This window comes from Solea senegalensis, linkage group LG20 (assembly GCF_019176455.1).
Source record: "Solea senegalensis isolate Sse05_10M linkage group LG20, IFAPA_SoseM_1, whole genome shotgun sequence".
NCBI classification, from domain to species: Eukaryota; Metazoa; Chordata; class Actinopteri; order Pleuronectiformes; family Soleidae; genus Solea; species Solea senegalensis.
The window spans coordinates 16417698-16436648 of record NC_058039.1 but is presented as its reverse complement, the minus strand read 5'-3'; the positions used below and the strand labels follow the sequence as shown (position 1 = coordinate 16436648).

At 38.8% G+C, this 18951-nt stretch overlaps 1 long non-coding RNA gene across 1 annotated transcript in view; it reads left to right on the top strand.

Moving 5' to 3' along the window:
* Positions 1–11350, top strand: part of LOC122786054 — a 28393-nt gene extending 17043 nt beyond the window's left edge. The window contains exon 7 of the long non-coding RNA XR_006362397.1: positions 11308–11350. This is a non-coding gene — a long non-coding RNA (uncharacterized LOC122786054). The remainder of the gene's footprint in view (positions 1–11307) is intronic.
* The last annotated feature ends 7601 nt before the right edge of the window (positions 11351–18951 follow it).

The window sequence follows — 18951 nt, the reverse complement described above, 5'->3', positions numbered from 1 at the left end:
CAGTGGACTGTTGCCAGTTCTGTTTGACAAAACCACAAAATGAATCCAGCAGCAACAAAGTAAGCAAGAAAAAGTAAGATTGTCTCAGTGCTTTTAAAGTCCAGCAGCGTAACTTTCATTAGTGTTGCAACATCTCCACAGAACATCACAGAGAGCATTAATGTTCAGTGTCGCGGCGTAAAAATCAGTTTACCCTGAAAAACGCTTCTCTTTCCTGCCCGGAGCCTCTAAAGTGGCTCGGAATGTGATTTTATTCTTTTTTCCTTCTCCACATAAGATGTAAACATGTAGAACATGTCTGTGTAATAAAGGCATCATAGTATGAGCCTCTCATTTGTTGACCTTACGAATGAGTTGCATTATAACATTAGAAACTATTGGTTTCTTGACCCTTAGGGACCGTTCTAAATGCAAAAAAAATGTGCTTTTTAAAACCAAGCTATATAAAAAAATTATACATTATTATATATTCTACTTTCATTTTTTTCCACCTACATCTGACCCAATTTTAAAATAAAATTAACCGTTTAAATGCCAAGTTTTTGTCATATGTTTTTAGATGAAAAATATGAATTTTAGATAAAATATTAAAAATAATTATAAAAAAACATTCTGTATTGAATATTACAGACTGGGATATGTCAGTGGTGAACAGCAACATTTGTGATGGTGGAGAGTAGGAAAAATGATCACTTCCACACCCAGATTTAATGGAAATGCATGTATTATGAGGTAAAATATTGCAGTTTCAACGGCTTTCACATTTTTTTTTGAGCTCATGCCAAACAAAGAATTAAAAGCGCGTAAGATGTGCACAGCCGTCCCTCAAGACTATATAGCGTGTGCTGTTAAGATTAATTCCTGACTCACCAGGTCAATAAAAACAGTTGCTACGGACGAATCTTCCCACTACAGCCTGGCCTGGATCCACACACACGTCCCTGTAGAGTCTCTGTGTCCTGAAATTTCACTCTGTATTTATGAGCGAGTGAGAGTCTCTGTGGCGGGAGGCAAAGGAGACGTGTTGGTTTGGAGAAATAGACGCTGAAAGCTCACGTCTGACTGACTGTGAGGACGACATGAAGTTAGTGTTTATGTCATATATGGATTTACTGTACATTTAACATTTAACTTAAGTGGCAACATGACCTATTGCCCCTTGTTGGCTGAGATTGGCACAGCGCCCCCTCATGTGGAGGACAAAGATGGATGGATTTAAAGTGGCCTCGCGCTGCATACGTAGACCCCTAGTTGCAGAAATGACATACTATGCATTTAAAAGCATGGAGTTTTTTTTAAAATGGCCTGGCAACCAGATTAGAACGGGTCTGAACAGAGGTGTCCTTTCACGCATTTGGAGTTTGTCCACAATGTTCTTCTGTGTGTGTGTCCACACATATGTTGGATATTCATGACTTGAGGGGACATTGCATTGACTTACATTCATTTCCTGGAGACTTACTCTAACCTTAACCACAGTTACTACTAGCCTAATCCTAACCCTAACCCTAACCTCAACCTAACCTTGAAACATATTACATATAAAACATATTATTAGTAGTCATTTACATTGTGGGGACTTGATTTTTGTCCCTGCAAGTCCCCATTAAGTGACTGTGTAAACAGTTTTAGGTCCCCACAACATTAGCAATACACACACACACACACACACATACACACACACAACCACTCACACCTCTTGGATTGGATGAGTTATTTGGTGCTGAAATGGAAGTGGACGTTTTCCAGTCACGTTGAGTTCCTCAGAAGCGGCCAAGCCATCACTGACACCCGTAATCCACCTCACCACCACATACCAAGACTCTCTCTCTGTCCCACTATCTGAGGACAGTGCACGTCCCTCTGTGGAGTACGTTTGGACATGTTTCTTTTGGTAATTGCCAAATTGATGTCACATTACATCTCTGAACTCTCACAGAGCCAATGGCTGCCAAACTCCACTAATGCCTAATGAATTATGCATCCTGTGGGAGAGACAGAGGAGAGTAGTGTGTGTGTGTGAAAATCATTAAATCCCCTGCTGTCTTCAACATTCAACAAGTGTTTAGAAATGGATGACAAGCCAAACAAGCACCAGAGAAAGAGAGAGAGAGAGAGGCTAATAATGCATGAGCAGTGAAGATGACTGACACTAATTTCTCTGCTAACATGACTGTGAGACACAAACACTTCATCTGATGTCTGACTCACATCTGCACTTGTTTTCTTGTTGTGCACTTTTATCGTTTTGTTTTTTGACACGGAGCAGAAAACTCACACATTACTTTTTTCCCCATATTTCTTGTTTTTATTATTCTACCTATGTCTTCGTGGACAGAAACAATATAAAATCCACATTATTAGGGACAGTTGCTGGTCGATGAAACAGGAGAAACTCATTTCAGACCCAGTTATTTATAGTGTGCTGTAATAGTATTACACGGTTGGTGTAGTGGACTTTGCATGTTCTCCCCACGTGCTTGTGGATTTTCTCCAGGTTCTCCGGTTTCCTCCCACCGTCCAAAAATGTGTGTGTTTCTGCAACGCCGTCAATCAAAAACTGCTCCGCCTTTCAGACACTTCCTCCGATCATCAGGCAGAAGCCCAGCGTCCGTGGCGTGCCCACTGCTCCACTGACTCCCAGAGAAGCTGAGCTTCCCTGGAAGTGATATTTTTTTCCCCATAGTCTGTGTGTAAAGGAAATTTAAAGGCACATAAATAGAATTTGACCAGTGACAGCTTATGTTTGTCCGTAAACAGGCTTGCGTTCATTACCAGCACTGACACTGTTACGCATTTCCTTTCTCACGTCACAGGCAAAAATAATTCCTCCCATGATGATCAATATTTTTTTTATTTTGCTTGGATTGTGTTGTGATATTTTACAGCCACAGAGATCGATGTGAGTCTCTGTTAGGCGGGTTTGTATCAGCGTAATGGTTTCCCCCGATGACAGCTAATGATTGGTGTTAATCTTCTTTTATTAGTCCGTTCCTTCCTGTGTCACATGTGCACACAAACACTTCCATGAGAGTGCAGCTCATACACATGTTCATCAGTGTAAATGACGACCGACCGTGGCCGGAGTTTAATATTTAACGATGCGGTTTGTCTAATGGATTTGTACTTAACTGCCTGCGACATGAGTTATGGAGCTGCATTAATGTGTTAATCTCTTCTCAGGATCAGAGGAACGCCACAAGGTGAAGAAAACAAACAAACAGACAAAATAATGAGAAGAAAGAAGGAAAAAGAAACCCAGAAAATATATGACGAAGTAAAGAAAAGCCTTTAGGGATCAAACAGGAACCGGTCGTACTGAACTGCATGAAAAGACTGATAAACCTCTCAAGACAGGGAAAACTATTATATTTGTAGAAGAGCAACATTTAAAGCAGTTGTTTCAAACTCTTGGCCCTCCAAACAATATCAAGTTATAATAACTAGAAAATTCTGCGTCAAAATTAGGATCGGGCCTGCTTCTTGGTGCCAATGTCGCTGGGTGCAGGACTTGAGCTGGACTCTCAGTGTAGTAACATTTGGGTGGATAGAACCTTTAAAACAGCTGGTTGCATACGTCGCTCCCACTCCTTGATCCCTCCCTCCCTCTTCCAAACACCTGTTTCTTTCAAAGTCTGGTGAAAAACAGAAGGAGCAGCGTGTTTTAAAATCACCCTCGTCTTGAGTAGGTAAGCTGAGTTTTAGCATGGGAGTCAATGCTAAGTTTGACCAGAACTCTCTGTGCTTTTAGGTGATTTGAAGAAAAATTGTGTGTCATTTGAGAATGAAAACAACACACAGGGTTAGAAGACAACCATAGCAACATTTTGTATGTAAACATTGTCTGTGCAGGTTGGAAATTGTGGGCAGGAGAAGAGTTTGGGATTATTTTCATGGACCTCAGCTACGGGCACAATACACACTCATTAAAATCTGATAACGTCAAAAAAAAGATTGTTTAAACTGTCACTGACTGTGATTGTTTAAAAAATGTAATAGGTATCAACACTTTGCATTAGGTGAGACAAGTCTCATGTCTTGTGACCCGTTAAAAGTTTCAACCATGTCTCTACGTTAAAGTATGACGACACTGTGAGGCTCCAAATTGGGCTCGGTTGTGATCATTTTTTTCCATTCGTGTGTATGTGGAAATTATTCACAGTTTGCTCTCCATTCCTGATCCAACCGCATGTGTGCAGCTTGAGTTAGCTGAGCCAACTCCTAATATAAATATAATTATAAAAGGCTCATTCTTAGGTGAAGGAAAACAACTCATACAATCAGTTGATTGTACACTTAAGTATAATTATCTTTCGAGCTGCAACAATTATCCAATTTAATTTTCAAATGATTTTGATAATTGATTATTAATAAGTTTGAGTGTTTTTTAATAATTAAAAACAACTTTCAACTTGTTTAAATGCCAATATATTCTTGTTTGTTTGCTCCGTATCACAAAGAAAATCATTAAAGACATTTGCGGACATGTTTTCGATTAAAAGTACTCGATTAATCCCTGCTTATTAATGCAGCCCAATTTATTTTATCCTCAATTTCTGCTTCGTTTTAAACCACTAAATGTAAATATAACGTCAGTGTCATTCCAGTGTCTCATTAAAAGTCAGATTTATTTGATTCATGTATATGTATATATATATGTATATATATATATATATATATACATACAGTACATATATATATATATATATGTATATGTACAGTCTCCTCTGTCGCTCTGTCGGGAGCGAAACACCACAGGATGATTTATAATTCAGTGGTGAGACCAGGCAGAGCTGGAGGAGGCACACGGATGACTTCCCTGCAGACGACACTGGAGTGGAGCAACAATTACCAGACTCTCTATCCACAATGTGACATTTCCCCACCCAACATAAAAGCCGGAAAGTAATGAATTACATTTACTCACTTCACTGTAATTGAGTAGTTTCTTTTGTGTACTTGTACTTTTCAAAGTCATTTTTTGTAAATTTGTAATTTTACTTTTACTTGTATGTTTTCTTTGGTGTTTTTCGGGTGAATGATGATGAGGACAGGTGAATAATGAGGACAGGTGAATGATGAGGACAGACAGGTAAATGAATAATGAGGACAGTTGAATGATGAAGACAGGTGAATTAATGATGAGGACAGACAGGTGAATGATGAGGACAGACAGGTGAATGAATAATGAGGACAGGTGACTGAATGATGAGGACAGACAGGTGAATGATGAGGACAGGTGAATGACGAGGACAGACAGGAATGAATAATGAGGACAGGTGAATGATGAAGACAGTTGAATTAATGATGAGGACAGACAAGTAAATGAATAATGAGGACAGGTGACTGAATGTTGAGGCCAGGTGACTGAATGATGAGGACAGACAGGTGAATGATGAGGACAGGTGAATGAATGATGACAGGTGAATGACGAGGACAGACAGGTGAATGAATATTGAGGACAGGTGAATGATGAAGACAGTTGAATTAATGATGAGGACAGACAGGTGAATGATGAGGACAGGTGAATAAATGATGAGGACAGGTGAATGACGAGGACAGTTGAATTAATGATGAGTACAGTTGAATTAATGATGAGGACAGACAGGTGAATGATGAGGACAGGTGAATGAATGATGAGGACAGGTGAATGAATAATGAGGACAAACATGTGATCAAAATCGCGGTACTTTTACGTGAGTAGAATATTCTGCTGCTGCTGCTGCTGCTGCTGCTGCAGACCTGTGCATCATCACCTAAATGCATAAATTGTTCATTTTACATAATGGAGCTGTTGTTTACATTTGTGTCTGTGCTGATAATGAGGTTTCACCACTGCAGTCACAAACCCTCTCCAATCATGAACTTTTTTTTTCCCTCGCTCAAGCCTTCCTCTTCTTTTTGTCTCAAGCCGCCTCTTCATCAAATGTTTTTTAATTGCTCTGGGATTAGGAATGTGCTGTGATTTAATGAACCCTCAGCGACTTAATTGGTTGCAAAAATATGCACGGTGAAATGCACAACGTGGGGCAAAAGTGCAAGAACAACGCACTTGCTTGCACGCTGAATCAGGCGTGAGCGAAGCAGCTGAGAAGATCATTTTTGACGACAACGCGGTGGATGTGCGGAGAATTTCTGCTCCTCACTCCCTGCATAATTGGACTCACATGAAACAGCAGCGATAACCTCAGCCCAGTCTGTCAAGTATTGATCAGTTACTTTCATCTCTCTTTTTAATCATTTGTTGTGTATTCCTATCATATACTGCAGTGTTTCGTCTACTCGTCTATCGCGCTCTGTTTTTCAGTGTAGCTGTGTTTCGTGTGGTGGCGTCGCTGCACACAGGAAGCGATGACTTGATGTCAAAACACACAAAAAGGTGCCCATGGGTTAATTCTACTCTTCACCCCCAAAAAAACAAAAACATGGTCGTTCACGAGTTTGACGGGATAAACACTTCTTGTTCCCACTCTTGTCTGTGCTGCCACTGTATACACTCAAACGCTCCTTTAGTCAGGTCTGATAGTTTTGCTTGACAGGGAATGGGAATGGTTGCTCTACTGTGTATAAATAGTCAGTGTATATTAATAATATACAAACAGAAACAGTAACATTTTATAAAAAAAAAGCCTGTGACTTACAGTCTAAATACCCAACATGTATCATATAAAAAAATGTAATATAATAAAAATACAAAAGTATTATAAAGGAGCAGAATTGGTCATTTATAGATGAAGAAGGAATAATAAATGAAAAAAAGGTTATTAATTATTATAATTTTCCAAATTTGTTATTATTCCAAATTTCCACAAGGTATAAGATGATATACATCTTTCAGTGTCATTTATTTCTTCTTTATTCAGAAACACTATGTAGGTACACAGTACTACAATAGACTTTGCCGTTCCTCTAAAATACTCTTTAGGTAACACATACTTACAACAGTATACTGATACTACTATTTTTTACTTTATTTTATATTCTCCTGTAGATACTGAGTAATTCAAAAATACATATGCACTAATGTATTACTCCTTTGCCCTAAATAAGTACCAATTTTACTCATTTATTGTACTTTATAAGTACTTCTTATGTAACGTTCTTACAGAGAAATTACACAGTGAGTCGGGAAGAATTATACAATAAATGTTATAAAGTTTTCTTACAAAAAAAACCCCAACAATATAAAATAGTACAACAACAACAACAACAACAATATAATTTGGGTTGAACACACTTTTCAAATAATACAATCACAATATCGTAATATATCCTTATTCTCCTCATAATCATCCCCAAACAAATACAATGGCTGACATCACTCTTTAAAATATTATAGTCCATATTTCATGACTTGGATTCCATTCATTTTTGCCAGAGGAGAAGAATATATAATAATTAAACGTCTGCTGCTTTTGTTATCTTTATTAAAAAATGTGGCATATCACGTATAAAAATGAACACAGGGTTAAATCATATTATATCTGTAATTGTAAAATTAAAAGAAAGTGGTGAATATAAAGGTTCATATCATGGGTTACTGAAATGAAAGCACAGTGAAGTCTGCACATATTACAGGTCAGAAAGTTTTCAGCAGATGCATAATTAAGGAACACACAAAAACTTGTTCTTATGTTCTTATCTTAGTGAGGACACATCATAGACATAATGTCCCTTACCCTTAACCATCACAACTAAGTGCTTCACTCTAAAACCAGGTCTTAACCCTGAAAAGGCCCTTTAAAGTTGTGCAGCGCAGTCAAAAATGTCCTCACAAAGATAGGTTTTGGACTTCATAAAGTACACAAACACACACATGCATTCTAACGCAAGGAAAAAGCAGCAAAAAACTGCTGCTGCTTCTTCTTCTTCTTCTTCTTCTTTTTCTTCTTCTTCTTCTTCTTCCTCCATCCCCAGATACAGTCGATTTTCTAAATAAGAAAGTGGTGCTGTTATACAACCAGTCATCCAGAGAATATGCTGAAGATCACGGCTCACAGAGGCAGTTTGTAAGAATGTAGTTTATAAGAATGTAGCCGAGGGCAAAAAAACTGGGCTGCTGTATGCAAATATAAATATAAAATCTGTGCTGCTGTAACTCAATTTTATCCTGAGCCAAATTACACCAAGGAATTGTAGATATTTACACACTTTGCAGCAGATTTCACATTTTCTTTTGGACAATTTCTACAGAAGCCAATTGCAACCAGCTTCTGTATTATTAAAAAAAAAATGTTGTAAAAACACACCCCGAAAAAATCTTGCAAAAAACAAATGATAGAAGTTTATGCTGCCTGACACATAACAGGAGATATAATGTGCTTCTTCCTGATCCCTGTTCAACACTGTCACATTTGACCGTTACTTTGATCACATTTAAAAGCAGAAAACTGATCACAAATATTACAAACACCTCTACAGTAATGATATTAAACTAATCCTCTCACCACTGAGTGACTTTATATGTTAGAGGCTATTATTATACACATGTGGTCAAACGTGTGTGTGTGTGTGTGTGTGTTCTTGAATACTGTGCTTTGTTACCACAATAGAAACAATATAACAGTATACATTCTGAAAATGACAGGAAATGGAGGATAAATCTGGTCAGTTTTTCTCATGCATGATAAAAAAAGGTATTTATCACATGATTGATGTTAATAGGTGTTTATAAGCTGCTGTAAGCTATAATTTTCCTTGTTTCCCAGAAAAGAAAAACTTTCTTTTTTTTTTCTCCTCAGAAATCGGATCATTAACTGTGACGCTGCTGAGAGTATGAAGTATGTTTTAGTTCACCACGATCTCTATATCATCACAGTCGTATGCTCCTTTTTACAGACCAGAGACAAATACAGTCACACTCTCAGCTTTTGTTGCTTCAAAATTCTACTCAAGTAAAAGTGCCACTATTTGTGATGAGATTTTACTAAAAGTACTGGTCTAAGTTAAAGTAAAAAAGTAGAAGTTACTCAGTTTCTTTTTTAAGAAGGTGGAGGTTCTTTCTTGTGTCGTGCAAAAAGGACAAGGGAACACACATCTCAAATAATTGTTTTTAATTAAAGGCAAACCTTTTGTCCTTAGCTGTCCTCATCATTCACCTGTCCTCATCATTCACTTGTCCTCATCATTCACCTGTCCTCATCATTCACTTGTCCTCATCATTCACCTGTCCTCATCATTCATCTGTCCTTATCATTCACCTGTCCTCACCATTCACCTGTCCTTATCATTCATCTGTCCTCATCATTCATCTGTCCTTATTCACCTGTCCTCACCATTCACCTGTCCTTATTCATCTGTCCTTATCATTCATCCGTCTTCATTCACCTGTCCTCACCATTCACCTGTCCTCATCATTCACTTGTCCTCATCATTCACCTGTCCTCATCATTCATCTGCCCTTATCATTCACCTGTCCTTATCATTCATCTGTCCTCATCATTCATCTGTCCTCATTCACCTGTCCTCATTATTCACTGCCAAAGTTTCTGGTGCCCCTACTGTGCTAAAAACAAGATACACATTTTAATCTAAATTTAAACAAAGACAGAAATAAAGATAAATCAAATTAGATTAGATTAATAAAAAGATGATTAAAAGTTAGATTAGATTATAAAGAACACAGAATACATCATGAATAAAATGTGCAAACTAATTTTTTGGATCCCGAGACTGGAGTGGACCTCTTGACTGTCGACTAAATCTTCTCAAGCAGGTGAAACAATGTTTTCATTAACTCAAATCAATACTATTGACCGTCCAGAGAGCCTTTAGTCCAGCAGAGCTTAGGTTTCTGACAAGCTTGTTAATTACTAAGTGATTACAATGAGCAGCCGCAAAGACTCTCTCCTCTTCTCCTCTTTCTCTCTTATCAGAGTCATCCATCTCTCTCTGTTGTTCCTTCATTCACATGACTCACTCACTCACACTCTCCACGTTCCCCCTTCGCTCTCATGTATCATAATCTCACAGCGTCACAGAGGATTGTTTCAGAGGTCGATTTAATTTCCATTTCTAAATTTAATCAGGTTACATCCTCACGTCTCTCTCTCGCTCGCTGAAGAGACGGAGTTACGACAGCAGAAAAGCCGAGAGAACAAGAAGATCTGAGCAATTTGCACATAATAATACGTGTGACCATCTCCATTACGCTGCGGTGAGGTGGGTTCAGCGTCTCATCAGCCCATGTGTCAGATGGGAAGGGATGATGGGGGGGGAAGCACACAGTGCAATAGGTCTTCCCGTCCTGTCCTTAGTGGTGGAAGATCACACAGGAGATTCATTCACAGTGACAACGAGAAAATGGAAACGTTCCATGTGTGGAGATGAAAAGGAATGAAGCATCTCCTTTAATAATAACAAGGTCTACAGACGTGATTATTTAAGAATGAGAGCGAAAGAGTGTGTAAACAGGGTCGCGTCCTCTGAATGCAGGTGTCTTTTTCCACATCACACTTGAAACTGAATTAATTGTGATTCAAGTGCTGCTGCTGCTGCTGCTGCTGCTGCTGCTGCTGCTGCTGCACGACCTCCACCCACCAGCAACGTTTGCCATTCATCAGTGAACACAGTGAGAGTGAACCTGTACACGAGTGTGTGTGTGTGTTGAAGCAGCGGCAACACTTGAGCTGAGGATACAGCGTTAAGGCTTCACATGGAGAGGGTTAGTGACAGCGACTGCTCACGATCTATGTGACACTATACGCCCTTTGTCAAGTGTGGCTGGCGACTGCTCTGCATACGACGACTCATTATGTGTGCACTTATGTGGAATTTAAATATAACATTTGAAATGTAACTTTCAAAAGTGTGACATTTTGTGCAAATTGACAAATTGGAATAGATAGCTAGTAATCGATAGCATTTGCTCAGTAAACAGGACGTTTCAGCCAAGTGATAAAATAAACCTCAGATATACAAAAACCTGTGTTTGTCTGTCCCTAGAGTTTTTAGTCTCTGTCCTCCCCAGTGTCTGTGTGGGGTCAGGAGTCAGTTTGTTGGGTAGTCTTTGAGTCCACAGCTAACAATTTTTGGTTCCCAGAATGTTACCTTTTGGTTGCAGGAACATTCCCTGAAGGCCCCCCCCCACCATGTGGAACGATATGGAAAGTTTTCCTCACGTTAGTTTTTGGTTGCACATTTGTTTCGGTCATTTAGCAGACGCTTTTATCCAAAGCGACTTACAGTCAGTACATTTCAATATTTGGGAACAAAGAAGAGCTAGAAGTAAGTAAGTGTTTCAAGTAAGCCAAACTACAAAGTGCTATTCATAAGTGTGATGTACATTTTTTTATTTTTACATCTTAGGTAGAGTGGAAAGAGACGTGTTTTTAGTCGGCGGGCGTCAGAAGATGTGGAGGCTTTCTGCTGTCCGGATGTCGACAGGGAGCTCGTTCCACCATTTGGGAGCCAGGACAACAAACAGTCGTGAGTTTGACGAGTGACTCTGCGATCCTCTCAGTGAGGGGGGAGCAAGTCGGTTTGCCGCTGCAGAACGGAGTGTGTAGGGTTTGATCATGTCCTGGATGTCGACTGGACCGGATCCGTTTGTAAGCATGGAACGCAAGCACTAGAGTCTTGAAGCGGATGCGAGCAGCTACAGGAAGCCTTGACACTACTTGGCTGAAACGTCCTGTTTACTGAGCAAAGATCATTTGTGATGGACTGGCTGTATGGACTGGATCTGTCCAGGGTGTGCTGCGTCTATCGCCCTATGTCCCCCGTGACCCTCATGTAGAGCATAAAGCAGTAGAAGATGGATGGAAGTTACAGTAAATGAAAGGATGATCGTTGTCAAGAAACTTGTTCAAAATCAACAAGAGTGAAATATTCTATTTTGGGGTGGGATTTGAAGGTGGGGAGAGAGAGTCGGAGTCACAGATGGCTTTGTGGGAGAGAGTTCCAGAGATGGGGTTGCACAGCTATAAGCTGCAAACCCCATGGAGAGGAGGTGCAGTGAGGAGTATCATGGAGAACAAGGATCTGAAAGTGTACTGTAGGTGAGAGGGAGGGGAGAGATGAAGAAATGTGGATAAAAAAAGCCTTGAAGGAATAAGAAGTAGATGTTGAGAGACATGTCAGAATGAGGTTGTAATGATGATCCACACAGGTTTATGGATGACTCAGTAATCAATGAAAAGGCAAATAACTATATTTGATAACTTCTAAAGTAGGGTTCTTGTATATTCTTATAGTTTACTCTATGTGGATTTTGTTTCACCACAGACAGACAAGGAACCATATATATATATACCATAACTCTAAAACCTGGTCTTAACCCCCAAAAAGCCCTTTAAACATGTGAGGACCACTTTCAAACGGTGATATGTGCCTAAAAAGGAGGGGAAACAGACCAAAAACTAAAGAAAGCACAAAGAAATCCTGTCATATGACAAATAATGACTTCAAGTAAGTCCTTTAATTGATCAAGACTTAAAGAATTCAAAGTTTTTGCATTTAACACACAAAAGCAGGAGAAGCAGGAGTTGGGGATGTTAGATTTTTTTTTTCTTCCCCAGAAATTAGCTTATTTTTCTTTGTTGAAAATCTATTTTTTGCAGCGTGCACACACCACACACACACACACACACACACACACACAAACCGGAGTGTACAGTATGTTATGTTCTCGATGACATGCGGCTCCTGCTGGGCTATAAATTATCGGTGTCACAGCTTGACAGAGACAGACATGAAGAAGAGGAGAAGAAGAACTTGAAGAGGAGGAAGAGGAGGAGATGGAGACAAGGAGGCAAAGGGAAGAGGAGGACGAGGAGGAGATGGAGGCAAAGGGAAGAGGAGAAGAATAAGGATGTGATGTCAACTATCACAAAACATGCAGAATATTGTTTTTTGGAAAGGATTTGACAGTTTTATCAAATGAATGAAATGAAAATCTTGGCGTTCAGTTCACTGTTGGAAGAAATGGAAGGACATGTCTCATGTCTGTCGTTTTAGTCAGGCTTCCTTCTTCTTACAAACAATAGGTGATGAGTTGATGGTGTAAACCCCTCTGACACAGGACTCGTACCAAACAAAGGGATTTTATTTGGTTAAGTCAGGCATCAGACCAAGCTCTATGTTCCTGCTGAATCTCTGAACAATTCTGCCCCAGAAGAGCAAAACTAACCCTGCATAGATTATCTAGCATTATCATAGGCATCACATGTTCCGACACCCACCTTTCTCCTGTGTCCATGGGGCAACGTGTACTTGAAAAACAAGTTGATCTATAAATTGGATGCAAAAAGTTTGGACAATATCACCATTGTGTCAAACAAGAGACATCTATACTTCCTTTACACACCATGTCCAGAACAGACCCTCAGCTTCCTGTCATATACAGGATGCATATGTAAAGCGTGCGGTCTGGCTGTCTTGTCTCATGTTTACTTATTAACGTCCATACTTAATACATTTCAGGACTAAACATTAGCTGTGTTAATGTGTTCTTCATATGCTTCACAGACTTCAATACAAAACAGATCAGAAAGTAGAATGTCACCACAGGATGCAGTCAGCCCGACTCTCAACTCTCAAGACACGACTCCTTACTCGCCTACTCCAGGACGACTGGAGAGAGAGAAGATAATGATTATCATGTTCAACAGGTTGCAAATCTTCTCACACGTGTGCACGCACACACACACACACACACAATCACTAAAAGTCTACACCTCGTGTAAAAACTCAAACACACACACACACACGCCTCCCACACCACATGGTTAATTAATTCTAATTTGAACGGCCGTGGCCTCACCTCCTACACTCCTGCCTTCTGATGGAGCCTGGAGACGACGCTGCACCACCGACAGTGAGTGTGAAAGACAGCAAGACTCAGGAATATCAAAGTATATACACTATATATACGTATGAATATATATATATATATATATATATATATACATACGTATATATGTATATATATAGATAGTATATATACTTTGCATGTAATATATATTATTATAAAAAATAGGCAGCGTGAGTGGATGTGGTGGAGGAGGACACATCGCTCCTCCTGAGTGACAGCTGGGACTTGTGTCCCAGAGTTAGTCAGGAAGCTTCATCTCAAATCTAATCTTCATTTTTGTTTTTTCAATAAAAAGAGCGAATATGGCACTTTACATTTGAAATTTCTCTAAAACTGTACAGTAAAAACAACTGATTTGCAGTATGCTAGTAGTTATAGAACACAACCTAGTCAGTCCTGCTCAGTATGTTTTTTTATTATGTCTCAAATTTTAGATTTGTTCAACAAAAAATGCAAATATGAGACTTTTTATTTGAAAAATGAGTATACTAGTAGACATAGATCTCCTGAACACAACCTAGTCATTTCTCGTCAGAACTCATGGACATTTCTGTTTCATATTTTTTACAATATATATATGTATCTATATATATATATATATATATATATATATATATATATATATATATATATATATATATATATATATATATACAGTATATATGTATATATATGTATACACATATAAAATAAAAATAGGCTGTGTGACTGGATGTGGTGGAGGAGGACACATCGATCGTGACAGCTGGGACTTGTGTCCCAGAGTTGGACAGGAAGCTCCATGAGAGGCAGCAAGAATTAAAAGTTTTCAGATTTGAAGATCAGGATAAAGTGAAAAAATGATGGCAGCAAACGGCGTAAAACAGACTGTACACACTGAGGCGAGGGTATAATATCTGATACCATTACAGGAGATGAGACTCCAGGGCAGCAGTCACGTCTGGATGGATGAGTGCCCTCGTGCAGCTGTTAGGAAAGAAGAACTTCCTTACACAATAGTTCACACTTTGGCTGCAGCACAGTTTATGCTGCAGTGCCTCAGCAGTGATTTACAGCAGATAGATATTTTTTTATTGCCCTAAAGAAGTCACCGTCGGTAGGGCAAAATTAAAGGATTGAAGGTTTGGCTATAGTGAAATGATGTGTAACACCAAGTAACCTTATATATGAACATTAAAGTGACACAGTACCGAGTACACAAGGAAAAAGAAAACTATTGTGGCCACTTAAGTACAAGCTCACCTAACAAAACCTACACCTGTTTAAGTCTATGACAGTCTATGACCTCACCATAGCTGTTTTGCGACTGAAAAATGGTGTTTGTGTCACTTTGTGAACCGCTAACTCCCCCAGATCCAAAGTCCTAAGAGAAAACAAACGATTTTACGTCCAAGCACAGAAGAGCTGTTGATCCACTGCTGCCTCCATCAACAAGTCTGTAAATCAGCGTGCACTCTTTTGTGATTTATTCTGTGTTCGATATCTTTCGTTCAGATTTACTCAAGCGAAACAAACTGACCTTTGGTGTGGGGGAGAAGGAGAGGGAGCGCTTTATAAGCATCGGTTTCCATACGGAAAAGGTTTTCTAATGCTGATATAACAAAACAGTAAACACATTGTTAAGATATCGTAGACCTTATGGTTAAATTCAGTTCTTCCAACAATATGTTAGTACCTCAGACAACCAAACAAGGCCTTTGTTGTCATGGTTACAATAGTAAACACACACACAACATAGTAATACATGATCACAGTTCGCAAGAAAAGAGAAAAAAGCTCATTTGAAATTTCTCTAAAACTGTACAGTAAAAATACTTTTGATTTAAATTTTCTCTAAGATGCTGTAAAAGACTGATTTGCAGTAAGCTAATATACATAGATGTCCTGAACACAACTTATTTTATTACGTCTCAAATTTGGGACAAAGTCCAAACAAGAACGAGGAGTTAATTATTCAAATATGAGACACTTCTGTGTGTGTTTGCTTATTAGTTTTAACAGGCGTTCCAATGGAAATATTCTGTCTCACACATTGCTTTCATGCATTAATTCAGTCTGACTCATCCGGCGGTGTCTCAATTAGAATTTAAAATAAACTCAACAGGCTTTGGCTTCACTTAATAAATATGTAACGACTGGTTCACCAGCAGGACACACACACTCATCACTTTTGAGAATATGGCCCTGTATGATGTTTACTAGCGTTATCTGTTCCTTGACTTTTGATTTATGTTATACATATTTGTGTTATCTTAGTAAAATCTAATGTAACATATACATTATATAGTATTGACTTTGCACACAGAAAGTAAATTATTCCACACTGTGATAACTTTCTATATCCTTCTCCTGCTGTGTTGAGTGTCAACAATCCTTTTTCTCAAGACTAAAGTGATTTAATTTGGTTTTGGTACGATGCTTTCTAAAATTACTGTACAGTAAAAATGTCTGATTTTCGGTTCGCTATTAGACATAGATGTCCTGAACACAACCTGGTCAGTCCTCGTCAGAATTCATGGAAATGTCTGTTTTATTACATCTTAAATCTTCAATTTTTTCTGATAAAAAGAGGAAATACGGGACTTTTAATTTGAAAATTCCATAAAATTGTACAGTAAAAATGTCTGATTTTCAGTATACTAGTAGACATAGATGTCCTGAACACAATCTAGTCAGTCCTGGTCAGAACTTGTGGAAATATATGTTTTTGTTACATGTCAAATTTTACAAAATATGGGACTTTTAATTTGAAATTTAGAAATGATTAGCCTCCCCTGTATAAATGTTTAAATTAAATAGTTTCAAAAGCTTTTTCAAACATCCTAGTTTTATTTTGGATACTTCCATTATTTGACTTAGCACACAGGTGACAGGAGTGTGTTAATCTGTTGATTTTATTTTGCTATAATAAATAAATAGTGATAAAATAAAAGGACCCTTAAAAGTAAAAAAGTTTTCTTTAAAAACACTTACAATTAAAATATAAGAGAGACAGAGAGAGAGATGACAACACACCATTGGTTAGAATTAGGTTTAGGTTAAGGTTGAGTTAAGGTATGTAGGTGAGATGGTTAAGGTTAGGGTAAGGGACTAGGAAATACATGATGTCTATATAAGTGTCCTCACTGAGACGGCTATGCAAGAACATGTGTGTGTGTGTGCGTGTGTGTTTCCTGTCCCATTTACACCAGAGCGTTTTGTGGACGTCTGTGAGTCTCTGCTACAGTACGACTCCCCTGTGCATGTAAACATTAGTTAACAGGTTAGTTAACCAATTCTGACTCAAGCACAACCGATAATCCTGATCCTGTTCACCTGCAGCTCAGAACAGCTTATCAATAGATATTGACCCCAGACTGATTTGATATGCTACACACGTGTGTGTGTGTGTGTGTGTGTGCGTGAGCGTGCGTGTGTGTGTGTGAGAGAGAGAGAGAGAGCGAGGCTGGGAGGGAAAGGTGAGAATATGAAGATTGTGCAGATGAGATTCTTGTTTCTGCCTCTGGACAAATTTTTAAGTGTGGACATCGGCTTACGTCTGACGTGTGTGTGTGTGTGTGTGTGTGTGTACAAATACACACACACACGCATTTCTACACACACACACACACACACACACATACATATATATATATGTACATATATATATACATATATATATATATACCATTAATGCCTGTCAAACAAGCAACTCAATGGTGTTGAATTTTATTACGAGTAAACAGACCATAAAACTGAAGCACAGTTGTTAAGTTGTTGAGGTTAGAAGCAATACATTCATATCAGGACTCGTGGACACACACACACACACACACACACACACACACACACAGAGCAGGCAGTATAAAAGGGGCATCCTTCCCACTCAGTGGAGAAGAACTCTTGTCACTCTCACTCACACACTCCTCCTGCACGCTGAACCTCTTCTCTCACGGTAAGACGACCACTTTCTTTTTTCCTTTCTTTTTAAAACTAAATAAATGTTACGTAACAGACATTTTATGATGTACCTTTTCTTTCTTCTTCATAATGTGATTGGATTTGAAATGTGAAGGAAATTCCCATTAAACACATCAATGCATGGGAAATGTGTATATTTAGTTTTCATTTTGCAAATATTTCTTTTTAAAACTATGTGTGAAGAAAGACGATTGATTGTTTCACTGTTTTTAATTCTATTTCCAGAATTTTTATTCCCAGAGAAACAAAAAAAGGACATTTTCTTTCTTTTTTTTCCTTTCTGCATTGATGAATAAAGTCAGTTGTCCTCAGGATGTGAGGCTGACACTGACACTGTGAATATACACACTGCTGATTCCCTCACGCTCTCGCTGCAGAGTGATGATCAGGTGTGAAGGAGCGGATACGACACACTCAGTCTCAGCCGTAGTTCCCTCACTGTGGAAGACGATTGGAGACAAGGACACACACTGGATTCCAACATTTCTCAGCTGACCATTCTCTGTGTGTGTGTGTGTGTAAGGGCAGGTGTGTTTCTCTCTCAGATGAGTGTAGTTAGTGGTTTAGTTTCCTCTCAAGGCTTTTTTTTAAGAGTGGAGGAAACATCTTTGTAACAAATCATATATGTCCCCTTGCCTTCTTCCAGAAATCCTTTCCCACCACTTTTAAGTCATGGTCCTTTCTCGCTCCATGGCTGGTAATATTAGTGCACATTCAGCCTGTTGGTCCATCATGCACTCTGCAAAATTGTAGCCTTGTTTTCCTAAAAACAGCAACATACCGGTAGACAGTTACTATGGGAACCACCATGTGTTTATGAAGTGAATCTGCCCTCTGATTTTTCTGTTCAAGAAGAGTTGGGGGCTCACATCATAGACACAGCCCAAACACTGACTACTACCTGGTTAAATGCCCGAAAGCCTCCATTTTATTTTATTTTATGTTATTATATACAGAAAGGAGGCGAGAAGATGATACTTACTTGACCAAAGAGACTGTCACATCAGCAAGGCTTTGTGATGAGGTCAAAAGTTGCTATGCAGGATAGGACCCCTGAAAAGAAGGGAGAAAATGAGTTTTAGATCAAGCAATATTCAGTTGGCCCACAGACAGGCCTTATAAATTCAACTAAGCATAGTAGTAAAGATGGTGATATGCATTCAGTATGTTAATCTGTT